Raw genomic sequence first — 22,442 nt, 5'->3', positions numbered from 1 at the left:
TTTGGAACTGTGGAAGGAACATATTACAGATAGGTGTTTCCACACTTCTAATTTTAAGACCATCACTGCTGCAAGGCAGTGAGAAATACCGGGCAGACTTGGGGCATTGGGGACACCTACATAGACTTAGGTTAGAATCCTAGTGGTCACACATTCTTTGAGGACCTGGACCTCTCAATCTCTCGTCTATTCCTCACTTACCTGTAGGAGTGACTGTCAGTTAGTTGATGAGGATTTTGATAAGACAATGCCAGAGGGTTTCTCCAAATTGCCAGATCATAAAATTCATGCAGAAAGTCTGCCCTGATTCAGGAGATCTGGAATGTTCTCCTGAAAACTCTATTTCTATAAAGCACATTTGGGAAACATGAAAATAACATAAAGAATGGTAAACAGTAAATGACTTTTAAAAATTTTTGTAACTTTATTTATTTATTTTGAGAGAGAGAGAGAGTGAGAACACGAGAGGGGGAGCAGCCAAGAGAGAGGGAGAGACAGAATCCCAAGCAAGCTTTGCACTGTCAGTGCAAAGCCTGATATAGGGCTCAATCTCATGAAACTGTGAGATCATGACCTGAACCAAAACCAAGAGTCGGATGCTTAAGCAACTGAGCTACCGAGGCACGCTGTAAATGACTTTTTAAAATGTGTATTCCTACATTTTTACAGAACAATTAAAAATTATCAATAGTCAAAAATGAACAATATAAAAAATTGACAGATTTTTGATCCATTCGTCTGTATTGGCTTTTTTTTGTGTTTTTAATTTTAGAGAGAGCGAGCGAATGTGCAAGCAGGATAGAGGGGCAGAGGGAGAGAGAGAGAGAAAGAGAGAGAGAATCTTAAGCAGACTCCACACTCAGTGCAGAACCTGATGCGAGGCTCCATCTCATCTCACAGTGGTGAGATCATGACCTCAGCTGAAATCAAGAGTCAGATTCTCAACCCACTGAGCCACCCAGGAGCCCCCTGTGTTGGCTTTATAAAGGCCTTGAGCAAAACCAGTCTTGTTACTTCTCCTAGAGCCATTCTGGTATCTGGCATACGTTCCTTCTGTTGGAAACATTTGAGTCATTCATACTTTAAGGTGCTGAGCTGACTCCCTTACAATCCTCCTTCTTGCTGGCACAATGATTTTACTCACCTAAATCACTTCATTGATTTCCCTAAAATCAAATGCACGTAATATACCAAAAATATTCACAAATCTAGAAAATTCCATACTTTAACTCCCAACAAAGCATATATATTTCTATTCCTTTGATATCCATTTATCTATGAAGGAGGGCTAATAGCTTTTGAAGTATATCTTCCCACCAAAAGAAAAAAAATCATTAAGGTGTAAGAAAACATGACCATGGGTGTGATAAATATGCTTCCCTAGAGTGGGAGATTCCCAGAATGTAACTAGATCTAAATCCCAAGGTCACAGTTATTTTATAAAGTGGCAGCTTTTCCTTTTTATGAATCAGTATGGAGTTTCTGCCCCACGAATTCTCAGTGTCCCAGTACGCCCACCCCTGTGTAAGTCCAACCCGCGATTTAAGGCTGGGGTTGGCCTGAGCCCTGCTGAACTTTCCAGCAGGTGCACCCAGCCAGCACCACGGAGGACAGCCTGCGCTTCCGGATCTCCGTGCTCTTGCATGCTGATTCTTGCGACCTTGATGCCCAACACCCCCAAGCCCACAACGCGTCCCTGTCACATGTGCATTTCTATGACATTCCCTATAGTTCTTGCCGAACTTCCACCTCAGGCACCTGCCAGAGTTTGTGTTCAATTCCCTAGGTGCAAAGTCTGTCTGACTGTGCGCCTCCAGTGGCCCGAACACAGCCCTGTGCTTCTCCGTCATTCACATCGCCAAACACCGCGTGAAGCCTCAAGAGCATCACAACTTTTGTTGTTGTAAACTAACATCAGCAATAAAAACATTTTAAAGTTATTGAGCTGTGTCAACCAGGCAGAGAGCATCTCAGTCAATTGGGTTTTACCATTGGCTGGAATCAGTTTTGGCTGTTACATAAATGTTAGTTTAAAACATAAATACCTGAGCCTCTTATTCTTTATTTCTTTCTTTCTTAGAATAGTCTCTCTCTTCTCCCCGCAATCGCTGAACTACATGTTTAATGCTCTTCATGAATCCTTCCAATTTCAAAGACTCATCACATGAGCCATCCCTTCAGAGAAGAACAAAGTCTATTGTGGGTACGCCTGGAGTTGCGGGGAAGTTCTGACAAGAAACACCAGGTGGCGCCAGAACCACATTACAATGCCACCCACTGGCTGCTCCCGGGAATCTGGTGTTTGTCTTCAAGCACCTGATGGGTTTATGCCTCCTCTGTAGATCTTCCTCCATCCAGGCTTATCCCACAAGTCACCTGGACCTTATCTATGCCTCATTACACCATACCTGCTCAATTTCAGCAGGCAGAAAGAGGGTTCCTTTCCCCAGCTGTGGGAGCTATTTCTTACTGGGGTGAACAAGAGTGTTGGATTTGCTAGCCAAGAAGCATTGATCCAAAGCCAGTAATGTGCTTGGCTCGGCTCTACCTCTTGATTTAAAAACCAGCATTTTGCTGTTGGTAAGGAATGTGGAGTTTGTCTACCTATCCGTATCTCCAGCTCCTATGTTATAGGGAGAATACTGAAGAATACTGACGCTTAGGGAGGAGAGGATACCTATCATTCAGAGAGTTATTAGCAGCAACTATATTAAAGACCAGGCTTCCTCATTCCAATAGCATTTCCTCAACGCTCCATATTATTCCAAAGCCACTAGAGGACAAACATCCTAAATGTACCCCATGCTCCCATTTGCGTTTGTAGGTGCACCATGAGATGTGCCGATTGACTGATGAGTAACCTGGCTCTATAATCCTTTTTTAAATTCTGACATGAGAGGTAATTATTTTGATCCAGAAATTCCACTTTTTTTGAGGGGGGTATTTTGAACTTTAAATTCAAACCTAAATTTTAGATAAAAATGAAACTTCCAACATTTAAATCATAACCTCTTAGAAATTGCATCTAAGTGTTTGTGTCCTTAGCAAATTATAGATATATTGAATATCAGAAGTGTCATGAAGAAGCTTAATTTTTACAATGGTAAAATATTTATTTTTAATTTCTGAGAGAGAGAGAGGAGAGAGAGAGAGAGACACACACAGACAGTATGAGCAGGGGAGGGTCAGAGAGAGAGGGAGATACAGAATCTGAAGCAGGCTCCAGGCTCTGAGCTGTCAGCACAGAGCCTGACATGAGACCCGAACCCACGAACCGTAAGATCATGACCTGAGCCGAAGTCGGATGCTTAACCTATTGAGCCACCCAGGCGTCTCTTTTAATAGAGCTATTGATAGCTATTAAATTTTACAATTATTATTAATTTTTACAATGGTAAAATATTTTTAATAGAGCTAATGATAGAACTATTAAATATGAAGATTCGGGGCGCCTGCATGGCTCAGTTGGTTAAGGGTCAGACTCTTGGTTTCAGCTCAGGCCATGATCTCACAGTTCATGAGTTCGAGTCCCACACTCAGCTCTGTGCTGACGAATTCCCTCTCTCTCTCTCTCTCTTTCCCTTTCTCTCTCTCACAAAATAAATAAATAAACTTTGGGAGAAAAATATAAATATGAAGCTTCATTCATTTATTCACAAGCTACATGCCAATGCCTTCTCTGTGTCACACACTACTCTAGTTCTAGGGATGCAGTAAGGAATAGAGAGAACACTCTGCCTCATGCTGAGTGAACAAACGTACATGCTGATGAAAGGAGCTGAACAATAAGCAATAAAGGAGTAAAATAATATAAAATGTCAGACAGGGGTCCATGCTTTGGAGAAAAAACAAAGGAGGGAAGGAGGACTGGGAGTGCTTGAAAGGGGGGAGGGGAATTTTGTCCTTAATAGCTTGGCAAGGAAAGAGCTGACAGAAAGGAAGGGTATGTGCACAGGGCATTCCAAACAAAAAGGAATAGCAAGTGCAAACTACCCAAGAAAGGGGCATGCCTGATACATCCGAGACGAGCAGAAGAGTGAGGAAGCCAAAGTTTCTGGAAGGGTGTGAGCCAAGGAAGAGAGTGCTAGCAGAAGAAGCCAGAGAGTATTGCATCAGCTTTCTTCTTTCTTTCCTTGTTTCCTTTCTTTTCTTTCTTTCTTGTTTTTAAACCAAAGATGGAAGACTTTGCTTTAGTCTCTGCACCTAGTTAAATTTGTTTTGAAATAATTCATGATTTTCCTTTTGCTACTGGGGAAAGTACATAAAATGCCCAGGTTACTAATCAAACTTCAAAGGTAACCGGGAACGCTGCCATCTGAGACCTGCTAAGGATTGATGAATATTGAAATAATTTCCATCTTAGGCTGGAAACTCCACCTATCTGCTGGAGCTGACAACCAAGATTGATCATCCAAGCCAAGTTAATCATAACAAATGAAAATGTTGAGGCACCTGTAATTAATTACTACCTAAATGAGATTCCCATCTTTGCTAAAGATAGCCCCTGAATATATCAGGTCATCCATCTTTCAGTTTCTTGAACTAGATTCATAATTTCATTTTCCTTCTGACTCCCCTCAGAACCCGCCATGTGTCTTACACAGACAATGACTTTTTCCTTCAGGTTTTAAGAGTATTGTATGTAGGACATACGCAGCTAAAGGAAATTAGAAGTCCTGAATTAGGTATTTTTGTCATCATTATTATGATTCATATTTTACGTGTGAGAAATGGTGGTCAAAGTGCTTACCGAGCTTTTCAATCTTCTTTTCTTCATCAAACTGCCTCGGGTTGCAGTTCATTTGATACCTTTGTGCTCAGCTTGGTCTCATTAACCGTTTCCAGCTCAGCAAAGAGTTGCACACCAGCCACATAATAGGGGCACATGAAAAATAGTTTGATGGATTGAACTTGACTGATCTTCATGAGAGGTCTTCTACTCCTTACCTGTCCTCTCTTTACTCACATCCTTCTCTCAGAACTCAGCTGAGATGCCACTCACTCAGGGAGACTTCCACAGAAGTTCTTCCCTCAGAGAAATGGTCTGGCCATCCTCTATGCTACCCATGTTTGTCATGCACTGTAACTACTACTCCCAACTTTATTTTTAGCTCAACACATACTCATTGAAAAAAGTATTAGCTAACCTCATATTTAATGGAGGAAAGCCAAAATCTTTTTTTTTGAAGAGCAGGGATAAGAGAAAGAAGTCCACCCTCACCACTTTTATTCATCATACTACAGTACTAGAAGCCCTAGCCAGAGCAATTATGCAAGAAAAATAAATAAAAGCCTTCCAAATTGAAAAGGTAGAAGCGAAATTATCCTTATTTGTTGATGATGTGATGTTATATACAGAAAACCCTAGACTCCACCAAAAACTTTTAGAACTAATAAATTTATATATATGTGTGTGTGTATGATGAATACATATTATTCATATGCCATATGCAATGTTGTATTATTTCATCTTAATAAATCCCTGAACAAATAAAAAAAGCAGACACAAATGCCTAAACACACAAGCACTGGTGGTTGTCAGCAGGAAGATGGAGAGTTGAATGAAATAAGTGAGGGGATTAAGAGGTGCCAACTTCCAGTTATAAAATACAAAAAACAGAAATGAAAAGTACAGCATAGGGGATATATTGTTGTAACGACGTTGTAAAAGATATAAAGGAAACCCGGCCATTTTCAACAATATGGATGAAACTGGAGGGCATTAGGTTAAGTGAAATAAGCCAGATAGAGAAAGGCAAATACTGCGTGGCATCACTTACATGTGGACTCTAAAAACCTGTTTTTAATAAAAATAAAATTCCAAATTCCTACAAGCAGGGCGGAGAATGGTGGCTTCCAATCACTGGCAGACAGGGAGGTTAGGGAGAGGTTGGCAAAAAGATGCAAAAGTTCAGTTTTAAGATGAATAGGGTCTGAAGATCTAACGTAAACATGGTGACTGTACTTGATAGCACTGTACTGGGTAACTGAAGTTTCCTGAGAGAGTAGAACTTATGTTGTTCTCATAATAAAAACAAGCAAACATGAGAAGTGCTGGATATTTAACTCAGTGGGAGGAATCCTTCCACAATATATACTACATGACGTCATCGTGTTGTACTCTTTAAATATATTTTGTTTAAATATATTTAAATAAATATGTATTATATAGGCTTATATATAATATATATACATTTAGATTTTATGTAGATTTTATGTGTCAGTTATACCCTGATAAACCTGAAGAAAAGACTCATAGAAGAAAAATAAAGAGTGGTTTATCACCTTAGGAACCTGCTAGAGATATCAAAACTGCACAGAAAGAGGTAGTGTGTGATAGACCCCGTAGGAATCGCAGAGGCGGAGGTGGAGCAAAGACCATGAAGTGGCTGATAACAAGATGAGGAAAACAGCCTCTGCTCTCAAGGAGCCTGGAGCCTCAAATGCTAATAACACATTAATTAAAGCAAGTAGACAAGTGGAAGAAATAAATTAGAAACACATGAAAGAAGCAGAGACAAATTCTGTTAACATTCAAAGGATGGGAAGATTAAATCTGGTTGCTGAGCTCAAGGCGAGATAGGTGGAGGAAAGAGTATTTGGGGTCAGTTCTGCAGAAGGGAAGAAATACTGATACCTGGAGATGTCGTGTGGGGACCTGGGGGGTGGGATGCAGTGAGGGGAAGTCAAAGTCCAGGGCACAGAATAAAAGTATGGTGGTGACATGGGCGATGTGGAGCCAGCATGCAAGTGGAGATTGGTCCTAACACTGTGGAAGAGAAGGAGCCAGATTGGTCTCCTGATTAAGGGACCATGTGTTGTATGTCAAGAGAGGGCATCATGGGGATGGCAGACTAACGTGGAAGGGCGGAGAAGCAACAGATGTCATGGGGTTGATAGAATGAAACACCTACAGGAGGCAGCACACCGCAGGTGGAGAAGGTGGACCTGTTCTGAGAGCTCTGCAGTAGATCCGCGTCCTGTCACTTACTCTGGGCTCCTGGGCAGTGTCTCTGAAGCTGTATCTGAACACATTTGTGTGATGTTAAATGTTACACACTACTGTTCATTGCTACACACTGCCATTCATTCCCTCTTCTTTTTTAATGTTTTTTTTTTAAAATTTCTGAGAGAGAGAGAGAGAGAGAGAGAGAGAGAGAGAGAGAGAGAGACAGCGTGAGCAGGGGAGGGTCAGAGAGAAGGAGACACAGAATCTGAAGCAGGCTCCAGGCTCTGAGCTGGCTGTTAGCACAGAGCCCGACACGGGGCCCAAACCTTCGAACCGTGAGATCATGGCCTGAGCGGAAGTCAGAGGCTTAACCGACTGAGCCACCCAGGCGCCGTTCATTTCCTTATATGCCCATCTTCACAGCAATCCAGCTGAGTAAGAATCATTATGGCTGATTTTATAGATCAAGTAGTTGTTTAGAGGTAACACAATTTAACCTCCTCCATATGCCTTTGTGTTTATTCACACAAACAGAATCAATTTGAGACTCTTAAAAGTTTTCGTACAAAGTGTTACACTTTGCTTAGAAGGAGCCCAAACTTGACTGTGACCTCCCTGGGCCTTAGCCTCTTTCTGGGCGTGTGGTTTCCCTCAGTCTATTAAGGACCTGGATTATGTAGACACTCAATGATTGATGATTTGCATTGATATGAAACAGATATCAGATATAAAATAAACATAAATATAAGCATATCTAGGCTTATGATTATATAATTATAACATTCTGTGCTTGCAGAGTTTACAACAATGTTCAACTTGGTACAGTTGTCAGATGCATCAGAGTTCTGGAGTTGGCACTACTTTATATGAGGACATTGCTACCTCCCCCATAGGGTCCTTATAACCTTTTAAATGATGAATGTTTGTAGTTTGTATCACAGTGCCTATAATGGGGTAAATGCCCATCCGATGTTATTGTAGTTATTGATATCATCGTCATTGCAATCATTATTATTCTCACTTCCAAATTGCCTGCTGGAGTCTCCCGGGCAGGTGTGATCATCCCAGTTCTGTAGAAGAGAATCCACTGGGCTCAGGAGGGAATAAACGGCTGAGTGTAACAGATCTGCAAAAAGATTTTAGCTCTTTGCCTCCTGTACAGTGGTCTTTCCCTTACCATCGTGTCTCAGCATATCCATGTTAGAAAATTCTTCCAGTTGGGGAAAAAAGTTGGCAGAAAGGAAAGTTAATGAGCTGAATCATGCAGACAGACAGATTGGAAAAATATTGTTGTTCCTTTTGCATGTTATGTTCTTGCCAGAAATCAAGTAGGTGGAGATTTTGAAGAGTAACCAGTGAGATGAATATGGTGGTTTCAAATAACCAGGTCTAGAGCCAGACCAACTATATTTAAAGTTTGAAGTAAAAAAAAAAAAAATCAGCAAATTCAGGCATGATGCTGAACTCATTGAGCTTGACTTACTACCAAATTTCTCTCTTCAAAAGTAATGACTCTAAAGAGTTATAAACACCATAACCGTACATCATGAAGCATAAATTATTCCAAGAGAAGTTTTATATTTAAGTCACCTCAAAATTTGGGGAATTAACTAAGACTACCAATGTCCAAGTCAGACATTAGGGAGCCTAAGAATTAAAATTTTGGCATAGTGATTGAAGGCTAATCTCCTCACTATATGCACCATTCCATCAGCTCAGAGGTCACTCTCTGTCTTTAACCCTTGTCTACAATTTACACCGGCCTCCGTAAGAGAAGCCAGGTCTCACCAGCAATTTCCTAGCTTAATGAGATAAAAACTCAGATGATCAGTGTGTGAAAGTAAAACTAAGATAAACTAGTATCTGCTACTGATAAATATTTAACAGATGTGGTCCAAATCCGCCTGCCAGCTGGAGGAGGGAAAGCCATTCTATTTCACAGTTCGGATATAATTATTGGCCACATTTCTCCAAGCAAAGACAGTGACATTGGCTCACTCCCCAGGAGAATTTTCTTCTGATCCTGGCTCTGGGATTTGCTTTTCCTTCGCAGACTGCAGCAATATACCCTTCACTTGCCCCAGCTTATTCATCCAACAGATACCTGGAACCAAAATTATTTTATAAGAAGTGGAAAGGGAAGGGGCTGGCTCAGTTGTGTTTGTATGCTGACCAAAGGCCTTCGGTGCGGTACGTATATTCTCAACATCAACGACTGCACATACCTGTATGTCAGCGGGAGACCAGACAGGCCGGCAAATGATCATTTGACCCAGGGTAGTTCACTCAGGAGTTAGAAGAACTTTTACCCAGACTCTGATAATCACCCTTTTGGACGACTTCACAGACAATCATTGTTCCAAGTATTATGCCCTTGACATTCCTTAGACTATGTGCAAATAATTTTCCTAAACATCACCATCACCGTTACTGAGACCCCTTCCAGTAACGACTGACTCATCACTTGGATTCCTAACCAGCTGTTGTATAATATGAGCAGGATGTTTTGACCATGTTCCTTGACCTGACCGTTTTGACCCCAAGGATGTTTGGTCCAGGAATGCATTCCGGAGTTGAGGTGGGTAACACACCACAACTATATTCGTTTCCTATTTCCACTCTTTTCCCATGTCATCATTTTCCAGACACTGTTACCAGAACATATATATTTTTTTCTAAAACACTAATCTGATCATGTCATTCCTCTGCTTAAAAGCCGTCAGTCGTTGACTTCCTATCACCCACAAAAAAGTGGCCCCCCTTTCTGATCCCACTTGACCTGCCTTTTCTCATCTTCAACCTTCTCCTTACATAATTGCCCACTGGTCATTGAGCACATCCTGCGTGTATGGTAACATTAACTAATGTCTGCTTTGTTTTTCCTTGTCCAGGGCTCCTTTCCTGAATGGCTTTTAAGTGTCATTATTTCTCAGTATAAGGAATCCTTCAAGGTCCATGTCAAGTCTCTCTGCATCAAGGAAGCATTTGTGGTAAGTCCAGGCTTCTTGCCCCCTCCTCCAAATACACAGTACGTGTATCCTGTCTCAATCACTATAGCCATTTCCTTACTATTTAATTAGTGCTTCTATTCATGAAAACATACCTATCTCAGCAGTAATTGAGAGCTGTGGGGCACTGGGCATCTCAGTCAGTTAAGCGTCCGACTTCAGCTCAGGTCATGATCTCATGGTCCATGGGTTCAAGCCCCGCGTCGGGCTCTGTGCTGACAGCTCAGAGCCTGGAGCCTGCTTCAGATTCTGTATCTCCCTCTCTCTCTGTCCCTTCCCTGCTCACACTCCCTCCCTCTCTCTCTCTCCTCAAAAAAAAGCATTTGAAAAAAATTTTTTTAATAATTGAGAGCCAAGCCTATGTTTTCATTATATAGTTTGCAAGAGCAATATGATTAGGAACCTGATGCATTCTTGGTTGCGAGGCTGAGAGGGTCCTCTCAGAATTTTTCTTCTTTCCTCTTAAGTGCTTGTCTCAAAGCCGTAGAGCCCACTAGAGAGGACAGAACAACTTGTCAGATGGAGAAGGATTTGCCATCTTCCAGAAATGTGCAGAAGACCCAGACAGAAATACACAACTGATGAAACATATTCCTGTGGAATCTGCCTCTGTAAGGAGCAAGTGCAATCAGATACTGACTCATAGTCAAAATATACATCTGATGATTTGATTAACGTTTTATTGATAAACTTACTGTAATTTGAACATTAACAAATCTGTGATATGGATAGTCATTTGCTCGTTTATGATGTTAACAATCATTTAATGAGTACTTGCACTGTGCCTGGGGATGCATAGAGGGCTATACTGTCTCCACTCTTGAGGAATGCCCTGTGAACATCTTAGAGATGAAACAGCAGAAACTCAGCAAGGTCGAGCAATGGCCACTGGGCAAACGTTTGTTGGCCTGGACTCCAGCTCAGATCTTCCAACTCCTACCTTGGTCCTCTGTCCTGCCTGTGTTGCTCCACGGCCTGGGCTCAAGGAGTAACTCGGCTCCTCCTGGGTTTCGTAACTCTTGTCTGGATGGCTGGCAAGCTGAGGATAAAGATATAATGTGAGGGAAGAAGCCCTATTTTCTATATGGCTCGAAGAAGACAGTAGAGCAGTCTTTCTGAGTTGGGTGGAAATCTGGTGGCTAAAGTAGCTTCCCAAAGACAGCTCCTGGTCATGGAGACTATCTGGATTTTTTTTCCCTGAGGTTTGCATTTCAAAATGCTTCTTTCCGCTGGCACTCATGCTCCGTAAGACCTCACAGTTTCCCTGGGACGTGCGCCAATTTGATTACCTCTTTTTTCCATGCTTAGAAGCTGCTATGTAATAATCCTTTAACCTCTGCAAAGCCAGAAAAAATTTTACAGCAAAGACACTGTTAGTACTGGAGAGCATTTTCCCCCTTTAGATGTCGAAGCTCTAGTACATACTTACAAAGAGGAACACAGAACTGTGTCACTTAGAGTTATTGCTATCCTGATCAGCCCTGAGTTCTGAATGGCTCCTTCCTTCTCCCACGGAAACTGGAGCATCCTTAGGAAAATGGCTTTGACGTCATGGCAGCAACTTTGGTCTTTAACCCTTAAGAATCTCCCTGGCTTTTGAGGCGACTGGGTGGCTCAGTCATTTAAGTGTCTGACTTCGGTTCAGGTCATGATCTTGCAGTTCGTGGGTTCGAGCCCCACATCAGGCTGTGTGGATAGCCAGCTCAGAGCCTGGAGTCTGTTTTGGATTCTGTGTCTCCCTCTCTCTCTGACCTTCCCTTGCTCATGCTGCCTCTCTCTCTCTCTCTCTCTCTCTCTCTCTTTCTCTCAGAAATGAATAAAACATTAAAAAAAGAATCTCTCTGACTTTTAAAATTAGTTTTTATATCTCTTCCCAGCCACTTCTGATTAAGCCTTGATAGGATGATCAACATGGCTTCAATTTCTTTTAGGTTCTTGAAATCAACCTTGAAAAATCCTTGGCCCTACTATCTCTAGACTTCCCAGACCAGGCCCCAAAGCCTCCTGCTTAATTCAGCTCATCAGTTTCTAAGAAAAGAGTGTAGACAGGCCATAGGAAAAGAGAGGGAGAGAAGAGAAAAAGAGAGAGGGGTAGAAAGAGAGAGGGAGAGAGGGAGGTGACTAATGGATTTCCTGTAAAGTTCTATTTTTTCCCTTTGATAGATTAAGTTAGTTTATTTATTTATTTATTTTTGATCAATGTGGTAGAGGTTGCCTAGGTGTTCACAAACACATTTCGTCTTATCTGTGAACTCACTGCTAGACAATATTTCCCAGCACTCCTTACAGTTACATATCACCATGAGTGACTCATTTCTAGCCAATGAAAATGCAGGTGAAAATGACAAATACCACATTTCAGCCTGCATCATAAATGCTTCTTATGAACTGTGCCCCAGTCTCCCTCCTTTGTCCACTGGTAATAGAACTTATTATCCTAGTATGGTAGGGTCCCCTCCCTAAGGAAAGAAAAAAAGGAAAAAGAAAAAGGAAAACTCAAGGCAACCTGGCTATACATGTACATGACAACATCCTTCACAACCTTGTAACATGATACTACTTAATCAGAATACATGTTTGTATGTTATCATATATGGGAGAGAAAGAAGTAAAAAAAAAAAAAAAAAAAAACTACCCCAGGTGGTGTTCAGGGCTCAGTTCTTTGGGTACGAGCCCAACTGAGCAGTGCCAACAGGAATAAAGTTGCTTCCTGGAAAGAAAAGCCTCGGTGTCATGACTCTCTGTGCAAGAATCCTGCTACACTAGGAGACAGTGGAAAAACTAAATACAGATACCCAAGTACCTCTCTGAATTACCACTAGAAAGTCACCATGGAATACATCATTGGATTTTATGTGACTGAAAAATAGGCACCTATAATGTTGAACTACTGAATTGTGGGGGGTTATTTGTTTCAAAGTCATATGCAACCACCAACTGTTAACAGAAATCGGGACCTTGGTATTGGCTTAGTGATTGGTTTTTGGGTGGCAAATAGAGAGATAAATTAGGCCAGAAGAGAAAGAACTTTGTTTTGTTATCACAAAATATTTCGTTGCTTTCAATTTTAGAAGGCACTCTAGTTGATTCCTTACTCTAGAGAAAGTGGTTGGAAAAAGTCAGAATAATTGTATATAAAATTACATTGACTTGACTTAGTGCAGGATTACAAAGAGAGAGAGAGAGAGAGGAGTTCAGGCAAGAAAAGACTGCTCTCCAAACAGATATCCATGACAGTTGAGAACATCCAAAGATACAAGGATCTACAATGTTGAACAAGCAGGCTATAGCCAGATCTCAAATAGTAGCAGATAAGACTGAAAGAGATGTTTAGTGCCCAGTAAATATTCTCATTTGAAATAAATAGCTCAAGTCTGAGGCAGCCATTCCTGAATAGTATGGCCTTCCTGAGTATTATTTCACATAGTATCAAGGTAATCACCTTCAAGGTGAGAAGAAGAATAGGGGGAGGTTTAAAATGAATATTTATATATATTTTTATATAATAAAATAAAGTAAAATAAAATAAAATGAGAGAATTATGCCCAAGAAAGGGCTTTGACTGTGGTAATAGGGACATGGAGCCACTTAAAAGAAAATTGATCAGAAGTCTACAGAATTCATGAGAGAAACGAATTTTCAAAGAATTCACAGGTGGAGACTGAAAGGCCCTTGGCTGTCCAGGCTTTAAATAAGCCCTGGGGCTTCAAACTTGCACAAGTAGGGAAGAAGCTATGAGCTGTGATCAACCTGCAAGGGGAGCTCCTAACTTGAGCTGGGACCAGTGAGGACGGCAGTCAAGGAGACTCTACCCAGAAAGCCAGCAGCCACGCTAAACATCTGAGTTTAAAAATGGAATTTCCTGTACTACCAGAACAGAGAGACCTCTGTTCACCAGGAATCACAACTGCTGAGAATCAAGGGCTCTCCCATCTGTAAGAGACTAGAGTGGTTTCATCCTACCTTTTCTCCACCATTGTAATTTTTGTGTGTGTAGAAAGTGGATAGTAGATGCTTTGGCTTTTTTACAGCATACGTTTCTCGACTCTGAGGAGCTAACCCCAAATCTTGTGGATGAAATGCCTGTATCACCCAGAAATCCTGGATTTTGAACTGGGTGCAATGACTGGATGTGATTTTAGGTTATCTTCTTTAGGTAGGGGCTGAACTGGTTCACTACATGAGATAATGAAACTGATAGTTGGTGACAATTTCCTCTTCTTTCATAGCTATCCAGTTAATAAACCTCATCTCTCAGCCTTCCTTAAAGATGTGTAATGTGATCGGGTTCTAGGCAATGTTACTACTTCCAGAACTGAGCCATAAAAACCTAGATACTTCTAAACGTAAACTAATCTTTCCACTTCCCATAAGCCCATGGCAATATGTTTATATCTGTATATACCTGGTTTTCTCTTTTCATTAAACTGTTAGTGTAATAAATTCTAGAATAGTCGAAATAAGGGTGTAGACAGAGGGGTGACTATCACAGATTTGGGAGGCCAGCAACAGCATTAAGGATATTTATGCCTAAAGTAACAAATGAAGGAAGAGAAGTTAGCTGAGCATCAGGGTCATGGGCAAGATACCATCCAAGCAAATGGAATAGGGAAGGAGATGCAGAGACACAAAAAATCCTATGTAGCAGAAAGTGAGACTCCCCCACCAATATACTCTTAGTCCTTATGATGTTAGTGTCTTAAAATGCTTCTTCAAGTATCTAAATCTGTATCTGTTTCCCTGAGGCTATCTCCAGTTGCTGGAACCTGTCTTCTGCCTATGTACAGAAGCCCAGAAGTGCCAAGGAATTTATGTCCTTCTCCAGGATTTGGTGTATGAATACCCCAAACCCCTCACGTCTGAGATGGGTTCACTACAATGCTCATGTTCTACACTGGATCCCAGAGTTCCGCAGTCAGATTCAGCTTTTATAAGCAATACTTGTAATGTGCTTAATCACCCAGTTACTACCACCTTCTGTGTCTCAGCTCTCTATTACCATACTGTTGCATCCTGAGACCAACTCCCAATGAAAATTTATATGCCTGTGAATCCTTATCTCAGGGTCTGCTTTCGGGAGAAGCAAACTATCATGCCATAACTTAAGAGCTTTAAAAAAGGTCTAAATTGATTGAAACAGGAAATACATTGGCCCTTGAACAAATGAGAGTTACAAGCACTAACCACTCATGCAGTCAGAAATCCACATGTACCTTTCAACTCCCCAGAAACTTAATTACTAATAACCTACTGTCGGTAAAGCCTTACCTGAAACATAAACTACCTGAAACATAAACAGACAGTTAACAAACATTTTGTATGTTATATGTGTTATATATTGTCTTCTAACAATGAAGTAAGCTGGAGAAAAGATGTTATTAAGAAAATCCTAAGAAAGAAAATACATTTATAGTACTACATTTATCAAAAGAAGCCTGTGAATAAGGGGACCTGCACAGTTCAAACTTGTAATGTTCAAGGGCCAACTCTATAAGGAAGAGAAATTTAAAAATGCATATGGGAAGGTAACATTTATACTTTATTTGAAGGTCATGGAAATGCCACTAAATGGCTTGCTAAACAATAGGAATATAGTTAGACATTAGATTTGTGTTAGAAAAAGTATCAGTCTGGCAGCAAGAGAAACATGGATTGGTTTGGGGACAGATGGAGCAAAACCATAAGGGAGAGAAGATTTTAAAGTAACCAAGACTAAAATTAATAATAACTTGAACTTTGATAATGGACGAATGAATGGAGAGGTAAAAAGGTTTGAGAGAGACTTAGAGTAAGGTAGGTTCAAATGAGGCTGATCAAATTGACAGGTTTGATAGAATGTGAAGAGCAAGAAAGAGGATTAAAACCAAGGAAATTCCTTGGGAGCCCGAGAAACTGGGTGGAAAGTGACAGCCTTTCCGAAGCAGGAAATCTAAGAGTTCATCAAAACTAACTGAAAGGAGATTAAAAAAATACTCTTTGGGGGGTGTGATGAATTTGAGGCATCAGTCAGGTATGTAAATAGATGTTTCTAGCTATCAGTAAGATTTATGGATCAGAAATTCAGGAAAATGATCAGAGCTGGAGCTAGAGGTTTGACTATTGTTTAAATCTGGATGTTTATAAAGCAGTCAAGTGACAGTATCTAGTGAGAGCTCACAAAGTAGTACTTGGTGTATCCCTGCTTCCTAGAAGAACATTCTTTTTGTTCCCCCTCCCTCTTATCAATATGAGTACAAAATAATTTATGGATTTTATTTGGAGGACAGAGGCCAAATATGAAAGCCATCTTGTTGGACAGGTGTTGCATACAGGTATATGCATTGTATTTTCCAGGAATGAAACTATGTAGACGGGAGATACTTTTATTTACTTTTCTTTGGCTATTTGCTAAGAGTTATTCACTATTATGGAATATAATATCACTCACGGTAATACTGATTATGACATTTACATTGCCAATGTATTACCTCTATATCGGTTTGAAATTTTAGCCTTTGGAAGCACAAATATGACAGAGATTTGAAACTTAGAACCGTTAAAAGTTGTTTTATATTCTCTCACACACAAACACACATTTAATTTGTGTCTGACGGAATGATAAGAAAATGGGAAATTACTACATTGATTTTCTTTTGTATTTGAATTTCCAATTTTTTGTAATTTGAACATGATACTCTACATGGGCTTCACCCTGCAGCCTCCTGCATTACAGTTTCCTTTTACACTCCATTCCTTACGACGCTGTCTAGTGAAGGATATTGTCTCTGAGTCATTTTGAGAACTGGAAACTGAATTTCAAGATAAGCAATAGATGTTCTGTTATATTTTATTGCATCATCCCGTGCCATAATATAGAGAATTATATCAGCACTAAATATCATACTTCCTCATTTTATCTCATTAGACCATCTGTAATTTATGTTGGTATACTGAGATTAAGGACATTTCCCTTTTTTTCCATACCGTTCACAATCGGTCTGGTTTGTATTTATCTTAATCTTCTTAATCAAATGTCCAGCCACACATCTAATTTTTCAGTTCCTACACTTCTCGGTCATAATGTCTTCTCATTGCCTGAATTCCATTACATCCCAACATTTTGCATAGTTGCCACACAGAGCCTAACATCTTAATTTTCTTTGTCACACCAGTCACTTTACTTTTTTCAGGATCTTAACTGGTCATACTACACTTGTGTTTCAATGAACACTTTTATGAATACAAAGTTGTTTTCTTTTCATGGAGGCATTAAGAAACAAAATTTCTTTTCACTGGTTTAGATGCTTTGTAGCCTTGCTTGGACAACAAGTAGGCTAAAATTGGAACAATACCGAATAGATTAGTATGACCCCCAAACAATGGTGACACACTCATTCATGATGCAGATATTTTGTAAAAGTTGATTCTGTCGGTAATTTTCAGGAGGCCATACTTACATATTTGAATCTTCACTTTTCTGGGGGGCACTGTCATTGTCTGAACAAATGATTAATGACAATGCTAAGATAGCAAGTAGAAATGTTAGCACAGTGGAATCAAATTTTAGTGGCCACTGTTCAAAGAGATAATTGTATTCTGTTGCATCAAAGCTCATATTCTAAATTCCATTTCCTGTTCTTTGGGGGTGAGGGGACTCAGAGGTCTTTCTACTTTAAGTAGCATGGGAACACTGTGATTTCAGATGGATTCTCCCGAATGGAAAGACTTGTTTCTTATTTTTTTAAATTTTTAAAAATGTTTTATTTATTTCTGAGAGAGAAAGAGAGAGAGCGTGAGCAGGAGAGGGACAGAGAGAGAGGGAAACACAGAATCTGAAGCAGACTCCAGGCTCTGAGCTGGCTGTCAGCACAGAGCCCAACACAGCACTCGAACCCACAAACCTGAGATCATGACCTGAGCCGAAATCGGACCCTTAACCACTGAACCACCCAGGTTCCCCAAGACTTGTTTCCTTCTTCAGGGTCAGAGACATAAGTAGTAACCCTGAACATATGGAGGGAACAGCTACATGTGAGATGGCACAGATGACAAATTACCACCTAAAATTATACACGTTTATTTTTGAAGTGTGTGTGTGTGTGTGTGTGTGTGTGTGTGTGTATGTGTGTGTGTGTGTGTGTGTTGTTTCTTGTTTGTTTGGTTTTGGTTTATATCTGCTGCCCTCATTTCCCAGAATGTACGCATCAGGTACCCAAAATTTTGCAGTGATTTTGAGGAGTCCTGTGACTTCAGGATATCAAGCCAGTATTTCCTTAAGCTCTGACACTTTGTCTATGACTCAAGAATTATTGTCATGCTCTTCCTCCCATGGATCCTTAGATCAGTGAGAGACAGAATATTCATATGAGTCCATTTGGAAATTTGTCAAAATTCAAATAGACCATTACTGGCAGAGCTTAAATTTGCACAAAGCTTTTTCACCCCCATTCACTCTAAAAAAAATCAATTCTTTCCACTATACCATGAAGCTATTATATATGTTCCCACAAGCACTGAAGCCATGTGTAATGAAGCATGTCAGAGCAGAAACAGAATCTATCAGGGTAATTTTTTTCCTCGTGTGTTCTTTTTATTATTTTTGATTACATGCAAACTATGTGAGCACTTCATTAGTTATCTATTGCTAAACAAATTACTCCCAAATTAGTGGCTGAAAACAATACTCTATTTTCTCATCAGTTCGGCAGTCAGGGAGCTGCATAGGGCTTAGCTGGGTCCTCTCACAAAGCTGCTGTCAAGGGCCTTGAGAGCCAGCTCAAGGTTCAACCGGAGCAAGATTTGCTTTCAAGCTTACTCAGTGGTTGTTGGAAGCATTCAGTTCCTCTAGGGCTGTGAGATTTAGGACCTCAGTTCCATGCTGGCTGCTGGACCAGAGCTGCCTCACTTCCTGGACAGATGGCCCTGTGCACCAGGGTCATCATGTGTAAGAGCCAGAGAGGGAAGTCATGATCTTTTATAACCTGACCATGGTGTGTACATCTCATCCCAGTGCTGTACTCCCTTCATTCACAGCAAGCCATTGTGTGCAGCCTTGAGTAAAAGGGAGGTGATTACACAAGAGTGAACAGCAGGAGTTGGGAATCTTTGGGGGCCATGTCAGGATCTGCCCTCCACAAATATACTCATATTACGTTGATTTGTGCAACTCAAATCTCATAAATTCTCTCAAGAGCACCTTGATTGCTGAATGTATGTGGTTTGTGGGAAGAATTGTTTGTTCATTCACATACATATACTTTTTGGCAAACCCTGTACTAGATGCTCAGAATCCAGGAGTGAATAGCCGATCCTTACTTCAAGGGGCTCAACTTCTATTGATGGCAGGAGAAAGACATATGAGTAAGATTGTGAACAGGGCAGTAATGTGGGGTGAGCAGTGAGAGGCAGGACCTTTCCATGCTTAACATACCCACGTTGTATGATTTCAGCACTGTCGCAGACTATGAGTCTGGAGTTCTCTCTTGTCCAGCAAGAGAGAGGATGCAGAATTGAATACAAGAGAGGCTAATGTCCGGTAGGAGACAAGAGCCCTGAACAGAGGTTTCGTCTCCATATTTATTGAGCTCAAAGATATTATCCATGTGGTAAATGTAAAGAAAACAAGATCTTACACACATGGTGAATGTGAAGAAGAAAACAAGATCTTACACATGTGAATGTGGAGAAAACAATCAGACTGTAATCATTAACTTGTATGTGTAAGAAGCAAAGGGTCTGAGGGGCAAGTGGAGTTTGTAATCAAGATATAATTGTATATTGGCATCAGATGGAAAGTAATTTCCTGCAGGTGATATAACAAGTTACATATGATCCCATTACAATATCTGGCTAGCTAACCTCAGGAGTTTTCACCCTGTGGTGGCCACTTCCCCCTAAGCTTTCCTCTAACTCATTCATATAAGTAGAACCCACTTCCCCACACTCCATGTCCTTGGCCTGCTTTTAGGCAAGCAATAACATTATTTTACTCTTAAAATTTGTTTTAGTCAGTCAGTCATCAAGGGTCAGTCCTTACTCCCTTGTAGTGAAATGGAAGCTAATAACGATGATTGTAAAACTACAGTCTGGACTTGTAAAGCTACAAGTCTGGACAGCTGGCCCAAAGAAGGGAGTCGTCACTTCCATATTGGAGAGCAGTTAAGGAAAGGTCTTCATGGGTAGATGGAGTTAAATTTGAGTCTTGAAAGTCAATATCCCACTCTGATGGCTGGGTGTATATGGTCCATGGTGCCATTTAGCAAGGCAAGGAATACATGGAAAGAAGCAGGTTTAGATGCAGTGTGAAATATGATCTTAGTACATTTATCAGGGTTTGGATGAAGTAAATAGAATCCATTCTATCAAGATAAACTAAAAACAATATTTCAATATTTAATAAAAGTTCTTGCACAATTCCTAGAAGGGCTCACGAAGCTGGTCCTAATGTCAACTTCCTACATGAGAAACAGACATTTGTTAGCCTGCCTCTCTGGAAATTTCACACATTGCTAATTCCAACATTTGTACTAGCCTGACATCTGTAACGGCAGTTGTAGGAAAGTCTGGAAAATGCAGTCTTAGGGTTTTCAGCCCTGTTAGAAGGGCATCATGGGGATGACGGGAGCCATTGCCCAGTTACCAGTCACATGTTTACCCTGACGATGTTGTTTGAAGTGCGTGTGGGACACCCTTGTGGAGAAGCCCCGCAAGGATCGATTAGACAAGCCTGAAGTTTGGGACCAAGAGATCTGGTGCTAGCTGAAACCCCCAAAACACGTATCACCCAAAAAGAATGTGAGAACCAACAAAGGCTCCAAACAACTCTCTTTGGTACTGTCTATTCATTTTTAGAAAGAGCCAAGAACATTAGAAACCTTAAGTTGCCAAGAACCAATTAAAGCATCTATTTCAACTTTAGTATAATATTTGAATTTGTTGGCTTCCTGGCTAAATTTATGAGTAATTACACTGAGCTTAATATCTTTTAAAACAACCCACCGCATTGTCAGACAATGTGTTGTCTCTGAAACTGTGTTAGATTCTTCCAAGATTATTCTCTCCCAAACCTCCACCCATTCATTTTTTTTTTCTGTACCGGGAGCCTCACAGAATATGTTTATGCCCCACTTCCTTCAAATGTCTATCAAAATTTGTAGGGAATTCCTAATACCATGAGCCTCCTCTTTGGATCACAAGCCATAAGTTGCTTCAAATCCTTGGCAAAAATTTCTGGAAACAGACAGTGAAAATCCTAGAGGATTCTGTTTCCTGGTATTCTGTGGCTCCCCAGTGCATTGAAGAGATTCATGAAGCTTGATCACCATCACCCTCACCTCTAGCTTCACCAGCCCCTGAACCCATCTAAGGCATCTCACTGACTCCCCACCTCCCTCTGAGCCGGCTGGTAGGTGCCACCTCCGCTCACCCCAGTAGATCAGCCATGTGCTGCAGGTCTATCTGTAGCTTTCCTCCAAGACTCTTCTTGTCACTTTCTCACCTCAGTTTTCTCATCTGACGTGTTTTCTTCCCTGGACAGTAGCAGTAGACCTAGAGAAAATCTGATGCCTATAAGTGAGTAACCCCAGGTCCAGATAAACACAAGGAAATAGATTTCAGGATTCCATGTTTAAGGATATGATTTTGAATTTTAAAATATGACCAGCAGAGACCAGGCACACCTGAGTATCTGATGTCACTAGGAGGCACAGTAAGAAAAAGCTGCTGAGGTCTGGAAAAGCAGATTGATACTAGATGACATTTCAGTAAAAGGAATTGCTTTGCAAAGGTGATTCTGTAGCACAGTGAAGCTAATGATTTCTAATCTGCTGTGCAATAGAGGTACGATGCTAGATCTTTCATTTACTGGTCTTATTTAACACCTAGGAGTAAGGTAACTGTTACTCTGTCTTTATCATACACCAAAAAAAAAAAAAAAAAAAAAAAGCTCAGAGATGCTAGGTAACATGTCTCTGTATTAATTAATTCATCTATTAGCAGTGTTTTTTATGATATTGCAGCTGAGAACCACGGCAGGATGCAAAATGAAGATCCTTTTTGGTCTGTCCTGTCATTCAGTGCATTAAATGGACCAGATTTAGGTTCCAGCAAGAATTCTTAGGATGCTCTAACTTTGTATTTTGTTTTGCTTTATCTTCTCCAGAAAATTGTTTTGCCTTGTCATCGCATTAATAAATCTCTATCCAAAACATCTGTCTCAGGTAGCATCACACATGGCAGTGATGTCACATCACACATGTTTGGCTCTCAGCTCATCTTCCTCCCTATTCAGCTCACGCAGGCTTGGGGCTTCAGTGTCAAGCAGGAGCCTTTAGAAGAGGGGGTGATTGCTTTCATCAACTTCTGAGATAACCCACATCCCTCATGCCTAGAATGGAGAGAATGTTGGGATTTATTAAGGGCCAGGTGATAAGCCTGTTAAGACAATTAGGACTTTGTTTAGGAAATTTAAGTTGCAATCTCACTGCTAGTGACTGCTTGTTTATTGG

At 40.6% G+C, this 22,442-nt stretch overlaps 1 non-coding gene across 1 annotated transcript; it reads left to right on the top strand.

Moving 5' to 3' along the window:
- The first annotated feature begins 17,250 nt into the window (after positions 1-17,250).
- LOC120231171 lies at positions 17,251-17,353 on the top strand. The gene has a single exon (XR_005528280.1). It is a non-coding gene; the product is annotated as a U6 spliceosomal RNA (small nuclear RNA).
- The last annotated feature ends 5,089 nt before the right edge of the window (positions 17,354-22,442 follow it).

This window comes from Hyaena hyaena, unplaced genomic scaffold (assembly GCF_003009895.1).
Source record: "Hyaena hyaena isolate Hyena2069 unplaced genomic scaffold, ASM300989v1 scaffold_53, whole genome shotgun sequence".
Classification (NCBI taxonomy): domain Eukaryota; kingdom Metazoa; phylum Chordata; class Mammalia; order Carnivora; family Hyaenidae; genus Hyaena; species Hyaena hyaena.
Note: the sequence above shows the minus strand (reverse complement) of the source record. Positions and strands in the feature narration are given on the sequence as shown.